Here is a 22754-nt window from a genome sequence, read left to right as displayed (position 1 = left end):
GTCTAATCCCCCTCTTGTCCCCACAATTTCCCCCTCTGTCTTCCTTTTTTTCTCTTTCTACCCCCTCCTGCTCCGGCCCGGCTGCACCAAATGATAATATAAATACATTTAATAAAGTCAAATACAAATAAGGCAACAAGAGAAGTATCCTACACTTCTCTTTTGTAAAGTAAATCTGAACAGCCGATATGGGCATCTACATCAACTATATGATTTGCCTGAAAAGCTGGACAGGAAAAAAACATAAAAAATAAAAAATAAAGTGCAGCAGTTTTTATCAAAGTCCACATACAGTGCAGTAGCCATATACCCCATTGGTACTGCATACGTAAACAAGTTAATGTATTGTACACAAAATGAAACGTCAAACAATTAGTTTGGAATTCCCTAATATAAGGTGCGCTGTTTAAGGTCGAGCAGATTTATTTCATGTCGGCCTGGAGCCAAAGCGGCTGCTCTGTAATTTTTTGGGAATGTGACTGGAAGTAGTGGCCTTGTACGCCTTCTGTCCCTGATTGTAAACAACCGTGTACTCCTCCATTCTGCAAAGCGCTGGGAGCGCTGAGGGAAACAGCTGGCAGAGGAGACAGGGTTGGTGTTGATGGGGTGGGGGGTCTGGGAAGAAGAGGATGGAGCAACGCAATGACAAAGCTGGGACCATAAAACCTGCCTGGTCAAGACCCCTGCAGCACGGTCGTCCACTGGAGGGGAGGAGGAACTTTGTGCAATGACATATTCCCCCTCTAAAGACATTCATAAGTAGCTAGTTTTAAGCGCAAGGAGGGTAGAGTTTAACTACAAACCCCGTTTCCATATGAGTTGGGAAATTGTGTTAGATGTAAATATAAACGGAATACAATGATTTGCAAATCATTTTCAACCCATATTCAGTTGAATATGCTACAAAGACAACATATTTGATGTTCAAACTGATAAACAGGTTTTTTTTTGCAAATAATCATTAACTTTAGAATTTGATGCCAGCAACACTTGACAAAGAAGTTGGGAAAGGTGGCAATAAATACTGATAAAGTTGAGGAATGCTCATCTAACACTTATTTGGAACATCCCACAGCTGATAAGGCAAATTGGGAACAGGTGGGTGCCATGATTGGGTATAAAAGTAGATTCCATGAAATGCTCAGTCATTCACAAACAATGATGGGGCGAGGGTCACCACTTTGTCAACAAATGCGTGAGCAAATTGTTGAACAGTTTAAGAAAAACCTTTCTCAACCAGCTATTGCAAGGAATTTAGGGATTTCACCATCTACGGTCCGTGATATCATCAAAGGGCCGTCGGCTTCGCTGGGCCTGAGCTCATCTAAGATGGACTGATACAAAGTGGAAAAGTGTTCTGTGGTCTGACGAGTCCACATTTCAAATTGTTTTTGGAAACTGTGGACATCGCGTCCTCCGGACCAAAGAGGAAAAGAACCATCCGAATTGTTATAGGCGCAAAGTTGAAAAGCCAGCATCTGTGATGGTATGGGGGTGTATTAGTGCCCAAGACATGGGTAACTTACACATCTGTGAAGGCGCCATTAATGCTGAAAGGTACATACAGGTTTTGGAGCAACATATGTTGCCATCCAAGCAACGTTACCATGGACGCCCCTGCTTATTTCAGCAAGACAATGCCAAGCCATGTGTTACATCAACGTGGCTTCATAGTAAAAGAGTGTGGGTACTAGACTGGCCTTCCTGTAGTCCAGACCTGTCTCCAATTGAAAATGTGTGGCGCATTATGAAGCCTAAAATACCACAACGGAGACCCCCGGACTGTTGAACAACTTAAGCTGTACATCAAGCAAGAATGGGAAAGAATTCCACCTTAGAAGCTTAAAAAATGTGTCTCCTCAGTTCCCAAACGTTTACTGAGTGTTGTTAAAAGGAAAGGCCATGTAACACAGTGGCGAACATGCCCTTTCCCAACTACTTTGGCACGTGTTGCAGCCATGAAATTGTAAGTTAATTATTATTTGCAAAAAAAAAAATAAAGTTTATGAGTTTGAACATCAAATATCTTGTCTTTGTAGTGCATTCAATTGAATATGGGTTGAAAAGGATTTGCAAATCATTGTATTCCGTTTATATTTACATCTAACACAATTTCCCAACTCATATGGAAACGGGGTTCGTATAAGGTTGTCGAAAGTATCGATACTTAGATACAAAGTTGATACCAACACACATGCAACATACAATGATACCTGCTTTATTTAGTATCGCCAGAACTTAATACTGTACAGCCATTTTTCCTGGGCGAGCCATTTCAATTCTCGATGTGTGAGCACTAAGCCAGCGCTGAAGAAGACTGATGTCTTTTAACAATATGATCCTCTTTCCATATATTTAGCCTATTTTTCGGACTATAAGGCGCACTTAAAATCCTTTCATTTTCTCAAAACCTCGACAGTACGCCTTATAACCCGGTGCGCTTAATGTACTAATAATATTGGTTGTGGTTACTGACCTTGAAGCTATTTTATTTGGTACATGGTGAAATGATAAGTGTGACCAGTAGATGGCAGTCACACATAAGAGATACGTGTAGACTGCAATATGCTGGCAGTCACACATAAGAGATACGTGTAGACTGCAATATGACTCAAGTAAAGAACACCAAAATGTTATATGTTCCATTGAAAATATAGAACATTACACACGTTGTCAGAAATCTATCAAAATGTTTTAGTATGACTTTGGTAAGCTATGAAGCCGCACCACTTGATGGATTGTACTGTGCTTCAACATACGAGTATTATTATGGTGTGTGTATAAGGTAAGACATATTATCTGGCGTTTTGTTTCGCAATATTATGCAAAAGCAACTTTTCTTACTTTCTGGTACCTGCCGATCTGTATTTGGGATCTGCATAAGTCCTGAAAATTTGCGCGCATCCGCCTTTGTAGTCGAGAAGCTTCTTATTTTTCTCTATCTTCTTGCTATGGGACATTCATCCTCCGCTGTTGCCATTTCTAATGTAAAGTAGCGTAAAGTTCTAACTTATATCTCGCTATTGAAGTGCTAAAACATACCGGTGTAGTGAGTTTACATTATTCACCTAAGGAACTTTAGTTGTTAGAGAGTTCGGTAGACGGTTTTTCACGGGACACATTTCCGGCGCTATTGCACTAGTGAGCCACGGATGAGAAGATGCTGCTCCGTTATTGATTTAAGTAAAGTCTGAATGTCATTAAAACAGTTAGCTCCATCTTTTGACACTTCTTCCACTCCCGTCCTTGCACCGCTACAACAAAGATGACGGGGAGAAGACGCTGCCGAAGGTGAGCCACGTAAATAAGACGGCCCACAAAACGGCGCATGAAGCGACTGTCAGAGAGCGGCTTAAAGATGATCTGTAAAACATAATCTATGCAACATTTTGACCAAAGAACCACCATTACATGTTATGCAGACCACAAGATTTAGAAAAAATAAATAAATAATATAACCCCTTTAATGCGCCTTATAATCTGGTGGGTCTTTTGTATGAAAATAAACCTGACTAGACCCCCTCATCGGCAGTGTGCATTGTAATCCGGTGCGCCCTATGGTCCGCAAAATACGCTAATAGTGAAAGAGAGGTATATCTTACGTCAGGCATATATTCGCTAGTCAAATACAAATGCTAATGAAAGGATCCGCCACAGGAGTGTGCAACCCAAGCTTTACCACTTCCATAAGTGCTATGAAAACACAGCTTAGAGACGCTCTTCTGTTGTTTGGCAACACTTTGAACACCACTGCTTCACTTTATTCACCAGGAAGGCAAAGTGTGGCCTGGGGGCCATTTACTTTTTATGGACTTGTGACACATAGTAGAGCTAAAATAAAAAATAAAAAACAAAAATACAAGAAAATAGAGCAAAAAGTCATAATTAGAGATGGCATTTTTGCCGATATCCGATATTCCGATATTGTCCAACTCTTAATTACCGATTCCGATATCAACCGATACTGATATATACAGTCGTGGAATTAACGCATTATTATGCCTAATTTTGTTGTGATGCCCCGCTGGATGCATTAAACAATGTAACAAGGTTTTCGAAAATAAATCAACTCAAGTTATGGAAAGAAAATGCCAACATGGCAATGCCATATTTATTATTGAAGTCACAAAGTGCATTATTTTTTTAAACATGCCTCAAAAAAGCAGCTTGGAATTTGGGACATGGAGGTTGAGGTGGGGGGGGGCGGTTGTGGGTTAGCGGGGGTGTATATTGTAGCGTCCCGGAAGAGTTAGTGCTGCAAGGCGTTCTGGGTAGTTGTTCTGTTGTGTTTATGTTGTGTTACGGTGCGGATGTCCTCCCGAAATGTGTTTGTCATTCTTGTTTGGTGTGGGTTCACAGTGTGGCGCATATTTGTAACAGTATTAAAGTTGTTTATACGGCCACCCTCAGTGTGACCTGTATGGCTGTTGACCAAGTATGCATTGCATTCACTTGTGTGTGTGTGAAAAGCCGTAGATATTATGTGACTGGGCCGGCACGCAAATGCAGTGCCTTTAAGGCACGCCCCCAATATTGTTGTCTGGGTGGAAATTGGGAGAAATTCGGGAGAATGGTTGCCCCGGGAGATTTTCGGGAGGGGCACTGAAATTCGGGAGTCTCCCGGGAAAATCGGGAGGGTTGGCAAGTATGACTGGGAGACGCAATTGCTCTGTACTTCTCCCTACATCCGTGTACCACTCCGTACAACGACGTTTTAAAAAGTCATACATTTTCCTTTTTTAAACCGATACCGATAATTTTCGATATTACATTTTAAAGCAATTATTGGCCGATAATATCGGCAGTCCGATATTATCGGACATCTCTAGTCATAATGCAACAAAAAAAGGCTAAAATGTTGATGCTAAACACAAATATCTGTCTTTAAATATTGTTTTAGACATTTTATTAGCCTATTTCATTACAAATGACATGATGACCTCACACTACCACCATTGTGGAGTTAAAAACACAGAAGTGTCAGTCAAGTGTCAATACATGCCCTACTCGGTGGAAAACTACATGGTCAAAACCATTGAGAACTACAATTCCCAGAATGCCAGGGGAAATGGCCGCCAAATTACTGATTGAAGGCACCTGAAAAGGAATGGAGTTTCAGTCAGACTCATTCACCAAACAAGCTGCATGCAAGGAAGAACAGCAAGAAGCCACAACCGCAAGATCTATTCGACAAGTTTCTCCAAACACACCAATGGTCGGTGAAAATGCTTGTTCATTTGATGACGATCGAAATGCTTACTTTGATATGCTTTTTAAAAAATGTTTTCCATTTTATTTTTATTGACATCCAGCATCAGACATTTTTATCCATTACATCATATTCACATAAATCATATATCTATTGTCTGCCCTAAATGTCAAGATATTTTTGTTTATATCCCACCCACACCCCCCCCCAAAAGAAAGAAACAACAACAAAAACAACAAAGTAATATCTACAAATACATCAATTAAATAAACAAAGAAAAAAAAGAAAAATAAAGAAAAATAAATAATACATTAATAATAATAGCAATCAGAAATAAAATCAAATATAAACAGATATATATATATATATATATATATATATATATATATATATATATATATATATACTGTATATACCCATACATATATATTAATATATACATACATACATATACACATATAGGGAGTAATCCCTTTTTTTCTTCTTTTTTTTTTGCAATACAATCACTAATTCGAAAAATTAAAGTCAGGTTTATGGGGCGTGACATAGTTGACCCAATTTTCCCAGTATGAAGTAAATTTCTCCAATTTATAATTAATAAAGGTGGTTATCTTCCCACTTTGATATGCTTAACTTGTACCTGCATGCTTCTTAATTTGCTTACTCAACTATCGTAATTTGTTTGTTTGAACTGCTGGGTTCAAGTTGAACTTACTGCATTTCAGTTTGAGCTTGGATTGCATACTGTGTTTGACCAGTTAAAAGCTAGTTGTTTAAAGTTTAAAGCACACGTAAAAGTTTAAAGCTTAAGTTAAAATGTTTAAATGGTTTAAGCTTAAGTTAGAATATACGCTAAAAGGTTTAAAGTCAAAGCTTATGGATTAATGCAAAGTTAAAGGATAAATTAATGTTTAACTCATGCTAAAAGTTAAAACATGATGTCGAAAGTTTAAAACATTATTCAGAGGTTTAAAGGCATTTGTAAAACATTGTTTGAAAATACCTGTGTAATTACATTGTTAACATCGGTTTCTGTGGTTTGAAGATTTACAACCTCATGATTAATTGAAGATCAACTGAAATGAAACCAACAATGCTTCAAGTCGGAAAATAAAACGTTGATCAATTGGAAATCATGAGTCGTCCGTTGGTCCTTTTGGAGTAGAAGAGTGGAACTTAGCAACCATATTAAAAGAATATTACCGTATTTTTCGGAGTATAAGTCGCACCGGAGTATAAGTCGCACCTGCCGAAAATGCATAATAAAGAAGGAAAAGAACATATATAAGTTGCACTGGAGCCCGGCCAAACTATGAAAAAAAACTGCGACTTATAGTCCGAAAAATACGGTAATAACAATATTGTTTGTTTTATATACCGTATTTTCCGGACCATAGGGCGCACTGGATTATAAGGCGCATTAAAGGAGTCATATTTTTTTTGTAAATTGAAAACACTTCCTTGTGGTCTACATAACATGTAATGGTGGTTCTTTGGTCAAAATGTTGCATAGATTGTTTTACAGATCATCTTCAAGCCGTATCTCTTATGTATGACTGCCATATTGCAGTCTACACGAATCTCTTATGTTTGACTGCCATCTGCTGGTCACACTTATTATTTAACCATGTACCAAATAAAATAGCTTTGAGGTCGGTAAGCAAAACCAGAATTATTCCATACATTAGGCGCACCGGGTTATAAGGTGGACAGTCGAGTTTTGAGGGGGAAAAAAAGGATTTTAAGTGCGCTTTATAGTTCGGAAAATACGATACTTTAAGCCTCCACGTCACTGCTGTTCTTTTTTTTTTTTTCAAAACAATTAAAATAGTTGACTATTATTATTTAGACCATATTTTTAAGCACAGCATTGTTTCAGATAGGTTATAGCTAGGGATGTCCGATAATGGCTTTTTGCCGATATTCCAATATTCTCCAACTCTTTAAGTACCGATACCGATATCAACCGATACCGATATCAACCGATATATACAGTCATGGAATTAACACATTATTATGCTTGATTTGAACAACCAGGTATGGTGAAGATAAGGTACTTTAAAAAATAAATAAATAAATAAGATAAATAAATTAAAAACATTTTCTTGAATAAAAAAGAAAGTAAAACAATATAAAAACAGTTACATTGAAACTAGTAATTAATGAAAATTAGTAAAATTAACTGTTAAAGGTTAGTACTATTAGTGGACCAGCAACACGCACAATCATGTGTGCTTACGGACTGTATCCCTTGCAGACTGTATTGATATATATTGATATATAATGTAGGAACCAGAATATTAATAACAGAAAGAAACAACCCTTTTGTGTGAATGAGTGTAAATGGGGGAGGAAGGTTTTTTGAGTTGGTGCACTAATTGTAAGTGTATCTTGTGTTTTTTATGTTGATTTAATAAAAAAAAAAACAAAATAAAAAACCCGATACCGATAATAAAAAAAACGATACCGATATTTTCCTATATTACATTTTAATGCATTTATCGGCTGATAATATCGGCAGGCCGATATTATCGGACATCTCTAGTTATAGCACATTGCTTTTTTATTTGAATGTAAAGTTACCTCTTGGCAGCTGATACTTAAATTTAAAACCTGTGCAAAAAATGTTGGCTTTGCTTTCGTGCTGGAAATTACAAAAATCTTACCAAATCTTTTTTTTTTTTTTTTTTTCCCCCTGAAGCGATCGTGACAATTGTGGCAGTTAATGATGTCGCACGTTCGGAGCCATGTCTTGAACTCGTTAAAGAAAAGAACAAAACTTCAGGACGGAGTAGGGTTGTCCCGATGCCAATAATTTAGTACCGGTATCAAAATGTATATCGATACTTTCCGATACTTTTCCAAATAAAGGGAACTATGACAAATTTCAATTTTGGCTTTATTTTAACAGAAAATCTTACACTACATTAAACACTCAGTCAAAGAACAATTTTACAAGGTTAAAATATAAATTAAAAGGCATTAAAATGGCATTCACCCTGAAGGGAACGTCTTCCCTGTGCTCCTCGACTACAGTCTGCACCGGACCGAACAGCAGGACAGGTGTAACAACTACATTATTACCTGTCACTCTTTATAACTCCTTGTGCAGATCTGAATGCTTATTTAAATGTTTTCCTAAGTTTGAAGCAAAGGTTCTAATACTAATCGCCACATTTGGCGAGGTGTGTTTTAAAACAGCTGTTGTGAGAGTAGTGTGTGTGTGTGTGTGTGTGTGTGTGTGTGTGTGTGAGTGTGTGTGTGTGTGTGTGTGCTCCTTTTAAGAATGTCAGTATGTGGGGTGAGTGAGTGGGCAAGTCAACATCATGCACCTCGGCTCTGTAGTCACCGCCGCAAAGCAGCACTCAGATGAAACAGCGGTACCGGTACTTTTCAAAGGTGGTATAGTACCGATTATAATTGATTAGTACCGCTATACTTTATTAGTACCGGTATATTTTACACCTAGTACAGAGTCTTGCATTAAGCTGGGTAAATAAGCTATTCAGACCCACACTGCATTGTGTTTACTACGTCACACACTCAAGCTCTATTCTTGAAACTTTGAATTACTTTTCAATAAAATAGTAAATTTAAAAGTACGTGGGCTCCTTTTGAAAAAAATGTATCGTAGTATTGAATAAGCATCAAAAATCGTGAGAAACCAGGAGTTTTGATGACATCTTCAGTGATTTAGCATCCATGTGATGAAATGTTTATGAGTAGTCATGAGAGGACTTGTATTGGCTGTTTTTATTCTTCTCACCTGCCTGTGAGACAGATGATATCACCAGAACTCTCTTTGTTGATTTATTGGCCGCTCTTACACGCTCACGTGTGCTTAAAGCAGTGGCGTCCAAAACGCGGCCCAGCGGCTATTTATGGTCTTGTTTTTTTTTCTCCCATATTGAAAGATATACAGCAAATCGTCTCAGCATACTCGTTTTTGCAGAGAAATCCTGTTTTTGTCCTTCTTTACCAGCGTCTTTCCATTTTGTTACCCACTCTGAGTGTCAGAGTGGATTGTACAGTTGCTTATAGTTACACTCTCTGATGATGAAGGGGAACCCCGTCTTGGGTAGAATTTATTTTATTACTGATTTAACAGTGATTTGTAGTCAAAATGAAAATCCCTCATTATCACCCATTTTCCTGGGAAATGTCCCATATTTTGAAATGCCAGGATAATACAAACCCCGTTTCCATATGAGTTGGGAAATTGTGTTGGATGTAAATATAAACGGAATACAATGATTTGCAAATCCTTTTCAACCCATATTCAATTGAATGCACTACAAAGAAAATATATTTAATAATCAAACTCATAAACTTTATTTTTTTTGTTGCAAATAATCATTAACTTAGAATTTCATGGCTGCAACACGTGCCAAAGTAGTTGGGAAAGGGCATGTTCACCACTGTTACATGGCCTTTCCTTTTAACAACACTCAGTAAATGTTTGGGAACTGAGGAGACACATTTTTTTAAGCTTCTCAGGTGGAATTCTTTCCCATTCTTGCTTGATGTACAGCTTAAGTTGTTCAACAGTCCGGGGGTCTCTATTGTGGTATTGTAGGCTTCATAATGCGCCACACATTTTCAATGGGAGACAGGTCTGGACTACAGGCAGGCCAGTCTAGTACCCGCACTCTTTTACTATGAAGCCACGTTGATGTAACACGTGGCTTGGCATTGTCTTGCTGAAATAAGCAGGGGCGTCCATGGTAATGTTGCTTGGATGGCAACATATGTTGCTCCAAAACCTGTATGTACCTTTCAGCATTAATGGCGCCTTCACAGATGTGTATTTACCCATGTCTTGGGCACCAATACACCCCCATACCATCACAGATGCTAGCTTTTGAACTTTGCGCCTATAACAATCCGGATGGTTATTTTCCTCTTTGGTCCGGAGGACACGACGTCCACAGTTTCCAAAAACAATTTGAAATGTGGACTCGTCAGACCACAGAACACTTTTCCACTTTGTATCAGTCCATCTTAGATGAGCTCAGGCCCAGCGAAGCCGACGGCGTTTCTGGGTGTTTTTGATAAACGGTTTTCGCCTTGCATAGGAGAGTTTTAACTTGCACTTACAGATGTAGAGACCAACTGTAGTTACTGACAGTGGGTTTCTTAAGTGTTCCTGAGCCCATGTGGTGATATCCTTTACACACTGATGTCGCTTGTTGGTGCAGCATAGCCTGAGGGATCGAAGGTCACGGGCTTAGCTGCTTACTTGCAGTGATTTCTCCAGATTCTCTGAACCCTTTGATATTACGGACCGTATATGGTGAAATCCCTGAATTCCTTGCAATAGCTGGTTGAGAAAGGCTTTTCTTAAACTGTTCAACAATTTGCTCACGCATTTGTTGACAAAGTGGTGACCCTCGCCCCATCCTTGATTGTGAATGACTGAGCATTTCATGGAATCTACTTTTATACCCAATCATGGCACCCACCTGTTCCCAATTTGCCTGTTCACCTGTGGGATGTTCCAAATAAGTGTTTGATGAGCATTCCTCAACTTTATCAGTATTTATTGCCACCTTTCCCAACTTCTTTGTCACGTGTTGCTGGCATCAAATTCTAAAGTTAATGATTATTTGAAAAAAAAAATAAAGTTTATCAGTTTGAACATCAAATGTTGTCTTTGTAGCATATTCAACTGAATATGGGTTGAAAATGATTTGCAAATCATTGTATTCCGTTTATATTTACATCTAACACAATTTCCCAACTCATATGGAAACGGGGTTTGTATATAGTTCAGTGGATCTTAACCTTGTTGGAGGTACTGAACCCCACCAGTTTCATATGCGCATTCACCGAACCCTTCTTTAGTGAAAAATAAAATGTTTTTTTCTTTTCAAATTCAAGACAAAGTTATGTTTTTTTACTGGTGCACAAAATGAACCGTGCATGAGCATCACCTTGTTCAAAGAACAAAAATAACAGTGCATGAACTCACAACAAATGACACACCTGCAAATCAGATGGAAATTAGAGGGAACATTGTTTGGGGGTATCCATAATATGCCGATAGGGAGACGTTTTTATTTTCACGATGAGTTGGGTGTGTCTTGACCTCCGCGGCAGAGGCTCCGCCGAACCCCTGAGGCCGACTCACCAAACCCCTAGGGTTCGATCGAACCCAGGTTAAGAACCACCGATATAGTTAAAGATTTAGAGCTTACTTTAAGACATTATAAAGAAGTGTTAGAAAAAAACACAGAGAATATAAGAAGTCACAAGAAAAAGTTAGCATAAAATATGTTGCTCTGTATCTTTATTAGGGATTTGTTGACAAAAATTGACCATAAAATCTGTCACCGACAAGTTCATTTGTCAACGGTCAGTGACGTCATCACTCTTGTTTTTCTGGACGGTAACGAACATGCGTGTGTGAGCCAAGCCACAGGAAGTAAAACATGTTTGCAATTCCACGAGTGAAAACTAATTTTCTCAAAATTGCTTTTCATTGTGATAAAGGTGCATTTAAAGCGGAGGCATGTCGGACATCTGGAGGATGACGGCTCTCCTTGGTAAGATAATTAGCTCGTTACCTGGCTGGCTAGCTAACAACAGAAAGACGAAGTTGTGTGAAAAATAGCTAAATCTATAATTCAACTTTTCTAAACTCCTCTTCATCACAAAACATTTTTTTAGGAAGCTAATTAGCTACAGTGTTATGTTGCTACTACTTTTGTTGTTACCACAATATGTTAACATGGAAGTCCACAATTACAATGTAAAGCTGTTATGTATGCTCTACGTTCACTAGTAGTGTATAAAGCAGGGGTCCCCAAACTACGGCCCGCGGTCCGGATCCGGCCCTCCAGCATCCAAAATCCGGCCCACAGGAAGTCCCAAGTAAAAAAAAAAGTATTTTTGTTTTGTTTTGTTTTGTTTTTAAATCTTTCCTTTCCAATCAATTTTTTTTACCGCTTGTTACTCTTGGTGTCTCCTAGCCGCTCAGGCAAAACATATTGTCTAAAAATTAATTTTTCCATCGATAACTTAACAATGTTAAATGTTGATGAACATCAATGTTAATTAATGTTAAATGACAAAACGGATTATAAAGACAATGTATATATTAGGGCTGCAACAACTAATCGATTAAATCGATTAAAATCGATTATAAAAATAGTTGCCGATTAATTTAGTCATCGATTCGTTAGAACTATGTTATGCGCATGCACAGAGGCTTTTTTTTAATTTAATTTTTTTTAAACAAACCTTTATTTATAAACTGCAACATTTACAAACAGCTGAGAAACAATAATCAAAATAAGTACAAAAACAGTACAAAACAGCGCTGAGGCTACGTCTCATGAGGTGGCAGTAAGCTAGCCAATGATGTGTCATGTACAGGTCACGTGACGACGCGGGAAACATTCGAAAAATGGCGCAGGAAAACAGTACCGATAGTTCAGCAGAAAAACATCTTGAGGTTATTGCTTCAATGGAGAAAAGTGTACGACCTAAGTCGTCAAAAGCGTGGGAACACTTTACTTTAAAGGGGAACATTATCACAATTTCAGAATGGTTAAAACCATTAAAAATCAGTTCCCAGTGGCTTATTATATTTTTCGGAGTTAATTTCAAAATTTTACCCATCACGCAATATCCCTAAAAAAAGCTTCAAAGTGCCTGATTTTAACCATCGTTATATACACCCGTCCATTTTCCTGTGACGTCACATAGTGAAGCCAACACAAACAAACATGGCGGAAAGAACAGCAAGCTATAGCGACATTAGCTCGGATTCAGACTCGGATTTCAGCGGCTTAAGCGATTCAACAGATTACGCATGTATTGAAACGGATGGTTGTAGTGTGGAGGCAGGTAGCGAAAACAAAATTGAAGAAGAAACTGAAGCTATTGAGCCATATCGGTTTGAACCGTATGCAAGCGAAACCGACAAACGACACGACAGCCAGCGACACGGGAGAAAGCGAGGACGAATTCGGCGATCGCCTTCTAACCAACGATTGGTATGTGTTTGTTTGGCATTAAAGAAAACTAACAAATATGAACTAGGTTTACAGCATATGAAATACATTTGGCAACAACATGCACTTTGAGAGTGCAGACAGCCCAATTTTCATCAATTAATATATTCTGAAGACATACCCTCATCCGCGCTCTTTTGCTGAAAGCTGATCTGTCCAGTTTTGGAGTTGATGTCAGCAGGCCAAGGAAGCTAGGGTCGATTGGGGGTTTAGCTCGCTCGTCTGCGGGAACAAACTGCCGCCATTGCTTGCCGTGCTACCGAGGTCCTTTGTCCCTGAATTGCTCACACACTCCGGCAGATTCAATGGGGGTATGGCGGCAGATTTCTTTGACTTTATCGTTGGAAATGCATCTGCTTTGAGTGTCGCAGGATATCCACACATTCTTGCCATCTCTGTCGTAGCATAGCTTTCGTCGGTAAAGTGTGCGAACAAACGTCCATTTTCTTGCCACTTTCGCATCTTTGGGCCACTGGTGCAACTTGAATCCGTCCCTGTTCGTGTTGTTACACCCTCCGACAACACACCGACGAGGCATGATGTCTCCAAGGTACGGAAAACAGTCGAAAAAAACGGAAAATAACAGAGCTGATTTGACTCGGTGTTTGAGAAAATGGCAGATTGCTTCCCGATGTGACGTCACGTTGTGACGTCATCGCTCCGAGAGCGAATATTAGAAAGGCGTTTAATTCGCCAAAATTCACCCATTTAGAGTTCGGAAATCGGTTAAAAAAATATATGGTCTTTTTTCTGCAACATCAAGGTATATATTGACGCTTACATAGGTCTGGTGATAATGTTCCCCTTTAAATACTTCAAAGAAGAGCGTTTCCTGCAAAATGACACGGAAGTACAACATTGCTTCAGGAGCACCTGAAAAGGAAACATGTTGGAGCCATGGTTGAAGGGAATAACTCACAGTACGTAACTTTTTAAGTCCATAGTGGCAACAGGCATTCATGAGTTCAGCTTTTTTGTGAGTAACGTTAACGTTATGCCTTTGTTGCAACGCGGGGCTGATAATGTGTCTCCGGCACATTTGACTCCGTTTTGAGAGAGAAAACGCACGGTTACCAATTTCGAAATAAACGTAACGGACAGAAATATCTCAGGTTGGTTTCATAATGGATCAATGTAGCCGGGCCCGATAAAGCTATAAAAATCCATTTAGATTTGAGTGACGCTTTAGTATAACTAAACGTTATGAAGGTGCTGGAGTATTTCATGCTATTATTCAGAGGCAGCCTAAAATGAATCCTTTGTTATTGAATCCTTTGTTATTCACAACAGAAACGTGTACAATATCTGATTCAGTTCTAATCTGATGAGTTATTATTGCTGTATGCTGCACCCCCAATGTCCAGAACATGGTGCCAGTATGCTGGTTTTTTTTCAATAAAACACTGGAAAGGATAGATGTAGTTTGTCTCTTTTATCCGACTATTAATCGATTAATCGAAGTAATAGTCAACAGATTAATCGATTATCAAATTAATCGTTAGTTGCAGCCCTAGTATGTGTGTGTATATATATATATATATATATATATATATATATATATATAATATACACACACACAGCCTGGCCCCCGGCCAAATTTTTTTTAACCCAATGCAGCCCCCGAGTCAAAAAGTTTGGGGACCCCTGGTATAAAGGGAAATTTGTAGTTTTTATTTTTGTTTTGTCGGCCCTCTTTATGCTCCAAAAATAGAGAAAATTCATAATTGGCATTGTTTTCTTGTTTCTATTTTGACTTTCCTTTGTTAATATCAAACAATGCAAGTCTTTGTTTTTGTCAGCACTTTGCCCGTTTTTTAATATCGCGATATTTTAAGGCCATATCGCGATACACGATATATATCTCAATATTTTGCCTTAGCCTTGAATGAACACTTGATGCATATAATCACACCAGTATGATGATTCTATGTGTCTACATTAAAACATTCTTGTTCATACTGCATTAATATATACAACTTTAAAACTTTCATGCAGAGAAGGAAACCACAACTAAAAAAAACACTTTTATTTATACGGTGTTGATCTGGAAATGTTTGCTTCAGCATTTTGATGGTGTGGGCGTGTGGCACCGAACGGAGTTGTTGACATGCGGAGTAAGCACTCTTCATTTTCTAGCAGGTGACTTTTTAAATGATGCTACATATTAGCAGTAATGCTACTTTTTATAACAACGCTTTCGCCCCACACTTGACAAATTACGGTTGTCTGTTTGACATATTCCCACTTGAAGCCAAACCACCGCCAGACGATGGGCCCCCTGCTGTTTTTTGGGGGAATTAATTATTCCTTCATTTGTTACCAGATTCGCACCTTCTTTCTATCGTATTACCCCTAGCATCACAGCTAACATTAGCCATCCTGCTACCTCTTTGCTGCGTGAGGGCGTATACGTATGTGACGTATGTCGTGACAGTATGTGACGTATGTAGAAGCTGCACTTGCTGTCTGTGAGAAGGAGAGACAGGAAAGAGCGAGGAGAGCCTGTAGTGTAATGCCCGCAGCCAAAAGCAACCACGTGAGAACGCATACTTGAATATCACGATATAGTCATTTTCTATATCGCACAGAGACAAACTAAACCCGCGATATATGGCGCATATCGATATATCGCCCAGCCATAGATACTTCCCGTGTTGCCTTATTTGTATTTGACTTTATTAAATGGATTTATATGAATGTTTGGCGTAGACAGACCAAAGCAGGAGGGTATAGAAAGAAGAAAAAAGGGAAGACAGAGGGGGAATTTGCAGGGAAAAGAAGGTGATAAGACAAAGAGACAACAGCAACAAAAACAACAACATCAGCAACTACGATGAGTACAAATATGATATAAAAAATGATAGCAAAGAACCATTTACTAAAGTAGATAGTGATAACACAGAAATGACAATGAACATTATTGCACATAAATGGAACAATAACAAATACCAATAGAAATAACACTTGATAATGAATAATATCTATCTATCTATCTATCTATCTATCTGTCGAATAATAGTTACCTCAATTATCAGCAATGCAACAGTAGATATATGTAATGACAACTTGAATTACAAAAGAAAGCAGATAAATGGATGGTAAGAAAGAGAAGATCTACTATAACCTTGTAGATTATTATAGTAAAATATGTTACGCTTCGTCAGTGTGCCGTGTTTTATACAGTTTCCCCTGAGAAGGAACAACGTTAATATATGTTCGATGAAACGTGATTATATGCATAGGTGTATGTATGCCTATGTGCTTGTGTATGTACAGAATGTGTATATGTATGTATGTTTGTACAGTGATTGTGCGTGTGGACGTATGTACCGTATTTGTGCATGTATATGCGAGCGTATGTACCCGTGTATGTGCCTAAGTATCAATGTGTGCACGTATGTCTATATGAATGAATGTACGTATGTATATACAGTATGTATGAATAACTGTGTGCATGTGCGTATGTGTGTTTCTTTGTCCGATATATTTGTGTCCCAGTATGTGTGGGAGCCCAAGTACAGACCCAGCCACCTAGAGAGCCCAACCCAGGGAACAAGGGACCACTGGCCCCACGCAGGCAGGCCAGCCAGCGACAGGACCCATAGAACCAGGCCCACCGTGCTGCCTGGCAGGCCAGCAGTAGGCGGTAGACAGACGTGCCCGGCAGAGGACAAGGCACGGGAGAAGCAGGAGACAGCCCAAGCCAGCAAGAGACCATACGGAACGTCCCGCCCCGAGGGGCCCAGAGACTCCCTGCAGCCAAAAGCCCCTCCCCAAAAGCAACCGGGACCCCATGAGCCCAACCTTCCAGCCCCCACTTAAGTCAGCCACAAAAGGACCACCCAGCATTGGCCACAGGAACCACTCGCCCCACCTGCAGGGACCCCAAAGATGGGGATGGAACGTCCAGCAACTGCCCTGACGGATCCTTCCACTGAGGAAAGAGAAAAGAAAGGGGGGAAAAAAAAAAAGAGGAAAGGAAAGAAGGAGATCACAGACACGCCGACACACAGGGTTACCACCCCAGCAGCTGGCCACCATGCAACACCGTAGAATACCATGCAAAGCCTTGATGTGCCACAATAAACATGGGTAGCGGGATGGATATATATATATATATATATATATATATATATATATATATATATATATATATATATATATATATATATATATATATATACACAATCGACAAAAGTTTAATATACAGTGCATCCGCTTCACATTTTGTTATGTTACAGCCTCGAGTCTTTTTCTAAACGATGCCACAAGTTTGGCACACCTATCTGTGGGCAGTTTAGCCCATTCTTCTTTGCAGCACCTCTCAAGTTCCAAAAGGTTGGACGAGACCCATTGGTTTTCATCCAGGATGTCTCTGTAAAGAGCAGGAACTGGTTTCCTCCAAACATGACGCTTGGCAGTCACGCCAAAGACTTCAATCTTTGTCTCATCAGACCAAAGAATTTAGTTCCTCATTGTCAGAGTCTTTCAGGAGGTACATGTTGGCAAAGCTTTAGTATGGAATGGCTTTCGTCTGGCCTGATTGGTGGATTGCTGCAGAGATGGTTGTCCTTCTGGAAGGTTCTCTTCTCTCTCCAGAGAGACAGAGTGACCATTAAGTTCTTGGTCACCTTCCTGAATAGACTAAGATGAATGCAGTAATGTACAGAGACATCCTGGATGAAAACCAACAATCCCATCCAACCTGATGGAGCCTGCCCAAATATAGGTGTGCCAAGTTCGTGCCATCGTATTCACAAAGACTTGAGGCTGTAATTTGTCAAATTATAAACATATTTTTGTTAGATTTCTATGTCTATTTTTCAAAACATACATTTATTCAGTGCTACATTTCACCGGTGTGTCATTCGTCGATTATCCTGTATGGCCCCCCTTGGCCATCAAGAATGAACTGATAGAAAATAATTATTTATCGACATGCACTTTTTTGAAATACTATTTCATTGTGTGTTGAAGTTATCATGTTTGCCCCATTGTTAATTACAATCTAAATCAATAAATACTGTACATATGCATATAACAAATTGATAGTTTAACTCAGAGCTGGGCAAATATTTTGACTTGGGGGCCACATTGAGAGAAAAAAATATGCCTGGGGGGACGAGGTGTATGTGTGTATAAATGATATGTACACATTTAGCTGTAAAGATTTGCTGCATAGTTTGTGTGTTTGAGTCCCTTTTTTTCCAGGAACACTAATACCAAAAGTCACAATGTCCGATAGAATCCTAAAAAAGTTATGACAGAACACTTCAAAAAAACAGAATGGAAAAGTGGGATTTACAATATTAACTATGACCGATAAAACACTGAATATTAACAACATATGAACGTCGCTCCTCTTTTACTTCTCAGACCAGCTCCTTGATAGTTGTGTATCTTTTACAATTAAACAAAAAAAAAAGTAAAAAAACAGCAAAATATGAAGGCAAAGTGTGATACACCTACAATGATATATTATCACATAAAAATCTGCTTCCGCATCTGTTCCTGACACACGCGTTTTGTGCTGGCTGCTCTGAAAAAAAAACCCGCCCACTTTGTTTTGTTCCTGGTCTGCACTCTGCGCTTTTGAGTGTTATACGAGTTATTACGGTAGGGTTAGTAAGTTGCAGTAGATTACCGTAATAACTCGTATAACACTCAAAAGCGCAGAGTTCACCCATTGAAATACTTTATATAGTTCAAGACCTATGGTCATTTAAAACCAGCACTGCACATCATAATGGCGGCTACAGTTTTTATGTTAAAGGTCTAAAAAAGTATGTAGAACGTCCGGCCGTATTTTGCCCAGGTCTGGTTTAACTGGTACTTAAGTTACTTGTTATCTTTTGACAACAATTTGAATCAATATATTTAATCTGTTCATCACACAATCTTTATGTCAATTTTACCTCTATGCTTATCATTTTTCAGTATTTAATTACTTATTATTATTATTTGAAGGAATTACTTATCATATAGCACAGGGGTGTCAAACTCATTTTAGCTCAGGGTCCGCATGGAGGGAAATCTATTCCCAAGTGTGCTGGAATGGTAAAATCATGGCATGATAACTTAAAAATAAAGACAACTTCAGGTTGTTTTCTTTGTTTTACTTCGGCCAAAAATAGAACAAACACATTCTGAAAACGTACAAATCACAAAAAATCCTCTGGACAAAACACTTCAAATTTGTTGAAAATTCTGAGGAAATTGGTGTAGCTTCAAAAGCACAATGATCTTAGACTTCGTCTCAGTGTATCTATAAAGCCAGGATTAAACTTTAAATCACGGTCTTTCTGGGATTGAACAAAAACACAACATGTAAACTCTTCTTGGTATCAAATACCTCCTTTGTCATGTCCACGGAACAATCCAGAGCTAACTCAACAAACCGTAAGAAACGGAGGTAAAAACTATTCAAAAGAGTTAAGTTCCCTTTTCTCGTGTTTGACAGACACTTTGGGGCGACGAGGGTGCCAAATGACGATGTGTTCGAAGCAGAAGACGTAACGCGGCAGGTTAGGTTTCATGTGGGTCGAGGAGAAGGAGCCACAGTCACCTTTTACTGCGTACCTCTTGCTTGGCCTCGGTATAAACCATTTCCCTGCCTAACAGAATTGTTATTGTGACATCCAGTGGACACATTTGGAACAGCAGTTTCTTTCGTTCCCCCCCAAAAAAGCAGCTCATTTTTATACTTGGCAAACTCATCACGCGGGCCGGATAAAATCTGTTAGCAGGCCTGACCCGGCCCGCGGGCCGTACGTTTGACACCCCTGATAGAGCATGCACTTTACACCATGAAATGTTTTTTGTCCAACTCTTACTGATTTATTTAATTGTTTATAATACTGAACGAGATATATACTAATCCCATTATTAAATATTCTTTATCATGTTCTTGTATTCTGTTGAACACAAAAATATAGAAAACTTTATGTAATATCTGACAGGTTGAATGGGTATTAAACTACTTCCTACTCTTTCCCCGATATGTTGTAATGTGCAAGCGTACACGTGATGTAACTTTGTAAAGCATGTTGTACATTTTATAAATCATATATACCAAATATATAGTCTATATTCAGAATGTATAATGTGAGTAAAGTACTTATTGTTAATGACTTATACAAACCCCGTTTCCATATGAGTTGGGAAATTGTGTTAGATGTAAATATAAACGGAATACAATGATTTGCAAATCATTTTCAACCCATATTCAGTTGAATATGCTACAAAAACAACATGTTTGATGTTCAAACTGATAATCTTTTTTTTTTTTTGCAAATCATTAACTTTAGAATTTGATGCCAGCAACACGTGACAAAGAAGTTGGGAAAGGTGACAATAAATACTGATAAAGTTGAGGAATGCTCATCAAACACTTATTTAGAACATCCCACAGGTGAACAGGCAAATTGGGAACAGGTGGGTGCCATGATTGGGTATAAAAGTAGATTCCATGAAATGCTCAGTCATTCACAAACAAGGATGGGACGAGGGTCAACACTTTGTTGAACAGTTTAAGAAAAACCTTTCTCAACCAGCTACTGCAAGGAATTTAGGGATTTCACCATCTACGGTCCGTAATATCATCAAAGGGTTCAGAGAATCTGGAAAAATCACTGCACGTAAGCAGCTAAGCTCGTGACCTTCGATCCCTCAGGCTGTACTGCATCAACAAGCGACATCAGTGTGTAAAGGATATCACCACATGGGCTCAGGAACACTTCATAAACCCACTGTCCGTAACTACAGTTGGTCGCTACATCTGTAAGTGCAAGTTAAAACTCTCCTATGCAAGGCGAAAACCGTTTATCAACAACACCCAGAAACGCCGTCGGCTTCGCTGGGCCTGAGCTCATCTAAGATGGACTAATACAAAGTGGAAAAGTGTTCTGTGGTCTGACGAGTCCACATTTCAAATTGTTTTTGGAAATTGTGGACGTCGTGTCCTCCGGACCAAAGAGGAAAAGAACCATCCGGATTGGTATAGGCGCAAAGTTGAAAAGCCAGCATCTGAGGTGGTATGGGGGTGTATTAGTGCCCAAGACATTGGTAACTTACACATCTGTGAAGGCGCCATTAATGCTGAAAGATACATACAGGTTTTGGAGTAACATATATTGCCATCCAAGCAACGTTACCATGGACGCCCCTGCTTATTTCAGCAAGACAATGCCAAGCCACGTGTTACATCAACGTGGCTTCATAGTAAAAGAGTGCGGGTACTAGACTGGCCTGCCTGTAGCCTAAAATACCACAACGGAGACCCCCGGACTGTTGAACAACTTAAGCTGTACATCAAGCAAGAATGGGAAAGAATTCCACCTGAGAAGCTTAAAAAATGTGTCTCCTCAGTTCCCAAACGTTTACTGAGTGTTGTTAAAAGGAAAGGCCATGTAACACAGTGGTGAACATGCCCTTTCCCAACTACTTTGGCACGTGTTGCAGCCATGAAATTTAAGTTAATTATTATTTGCAAAAAAAAAAAATAAAGTTTGAGTTTGAACATCAAATATGTTGTCTTTGTAGTGCATTCAATTGAATATGGGTTGAAAAGGATTTGCAAATCATTGTAGTCCGTTTATATTTACATCTAACACAATTTCCCAACTCTTATGGAAACGGGGTTTGTATATTCAGAATGTATAATGTGAGTAAAGTATTTATTGTTAATGACTAATACTTATTCATACAATAATTGCAATCCAGCAATTAAGACTTGCATCACAATGCATAATTCTAATATACTTTGGCAAACTAGAGAGCCGCAATCATAATTTGGACACATCATTAGTTTAATTTGTGTTGAAGGAGATTTAAGAAAACGAGTGTAACATGTCATAACAGTATATTAATAATGAAGTCGTTCAATGTTTGGAGTAAGGGCCAACAAAAATAAAAACTACAAACAAATGGCCCCCGGACTAAAGCAAATAATAGCTTTACGTTGTAATTGTGGACTTTCGTGTGAACATAAAGTGGTAAATAAAGATGAAATACGACAGTTTAAAATAAATGTAATTGATTAAAATCATAATTCTAGAGTTACCTGTTTGCGCGTTGAAGCCGCGCCTTGCCGGTGTTATTTCGTCGAACGTCCCATTGAGCCGAATAAACGTCAGTGTTTGTCTTCCATCGGTAGCAAGAACTCCACAGAAGAATGTTTTTGAGTAAAGTGAAGAGGATTCTTCATTCCATCATCGTGACGACACACTTGGTGCACGGTCTTCACGTCTGAGGCGAACTTTGCTGGAGACCTTGAGTCTTGAGTGAGTCCAGGCCCCGCCCCCCCCTGACGTCACCTACAACCGCAAGGAAGTTTTGCTCATTCATTTATTCACTTCTTTTGTTGTGCTGAATCACGTTTTGTTGCTCAATTTTTTTTTTATCTTAACTATTTTCTCATCACATTATCTTTCTCAAACTTGGCTTATTTTATTAGTCACAGTAGGTATAAACATGTAACATTTTCCTCAATTGCCTATCATTTAAACCAGGGGTGTCAAACGTACGGC

At 38.9% G+C, this 22754-nt stretch overlaps 1 protein-coding gene across 1 annotated transcript in view; it reads right to left on the bottom strand.

Moving 5' to 3' along the window:
• Positions 1-22453, bottom strand: part of sp6 (Sp6 transcription factor) — a 45266-nt gene extending 22813 nt beyond the window's left edge. Inside the window, exon 1 of the mRNA XM_061977136.2 lies at positions 22289-22453. The gene's annotated coding sequence lies outside the window, so the exon portion shown is untranslated. The remainder of the gene's footprint in view (positions 1-22288) is intronic.
• Between the last annotated feature and the right edge of the window lie 301 nt (positions 22454-22754).

Source organism: Nerophis lumbriciformis, linkage group LG16 (assembly GCF_033978685.3).
Source record: "Nerophis lumbriciformis linkage group LG16, RoL_Nlum_v2.1, whole genome shotgun sequence".
NCBI lineage: Eukaryota > Metazoa > Chordata > Actinopteri > Syngnathiformes > Syngnathidae > Nerophis > Nerophis lumbriciformis.
The sequence above is the reverse complement of the archived record's forward strand: the minus strand, read 5'-3'. Positions and strand labels throughout refer to the sequence as shown.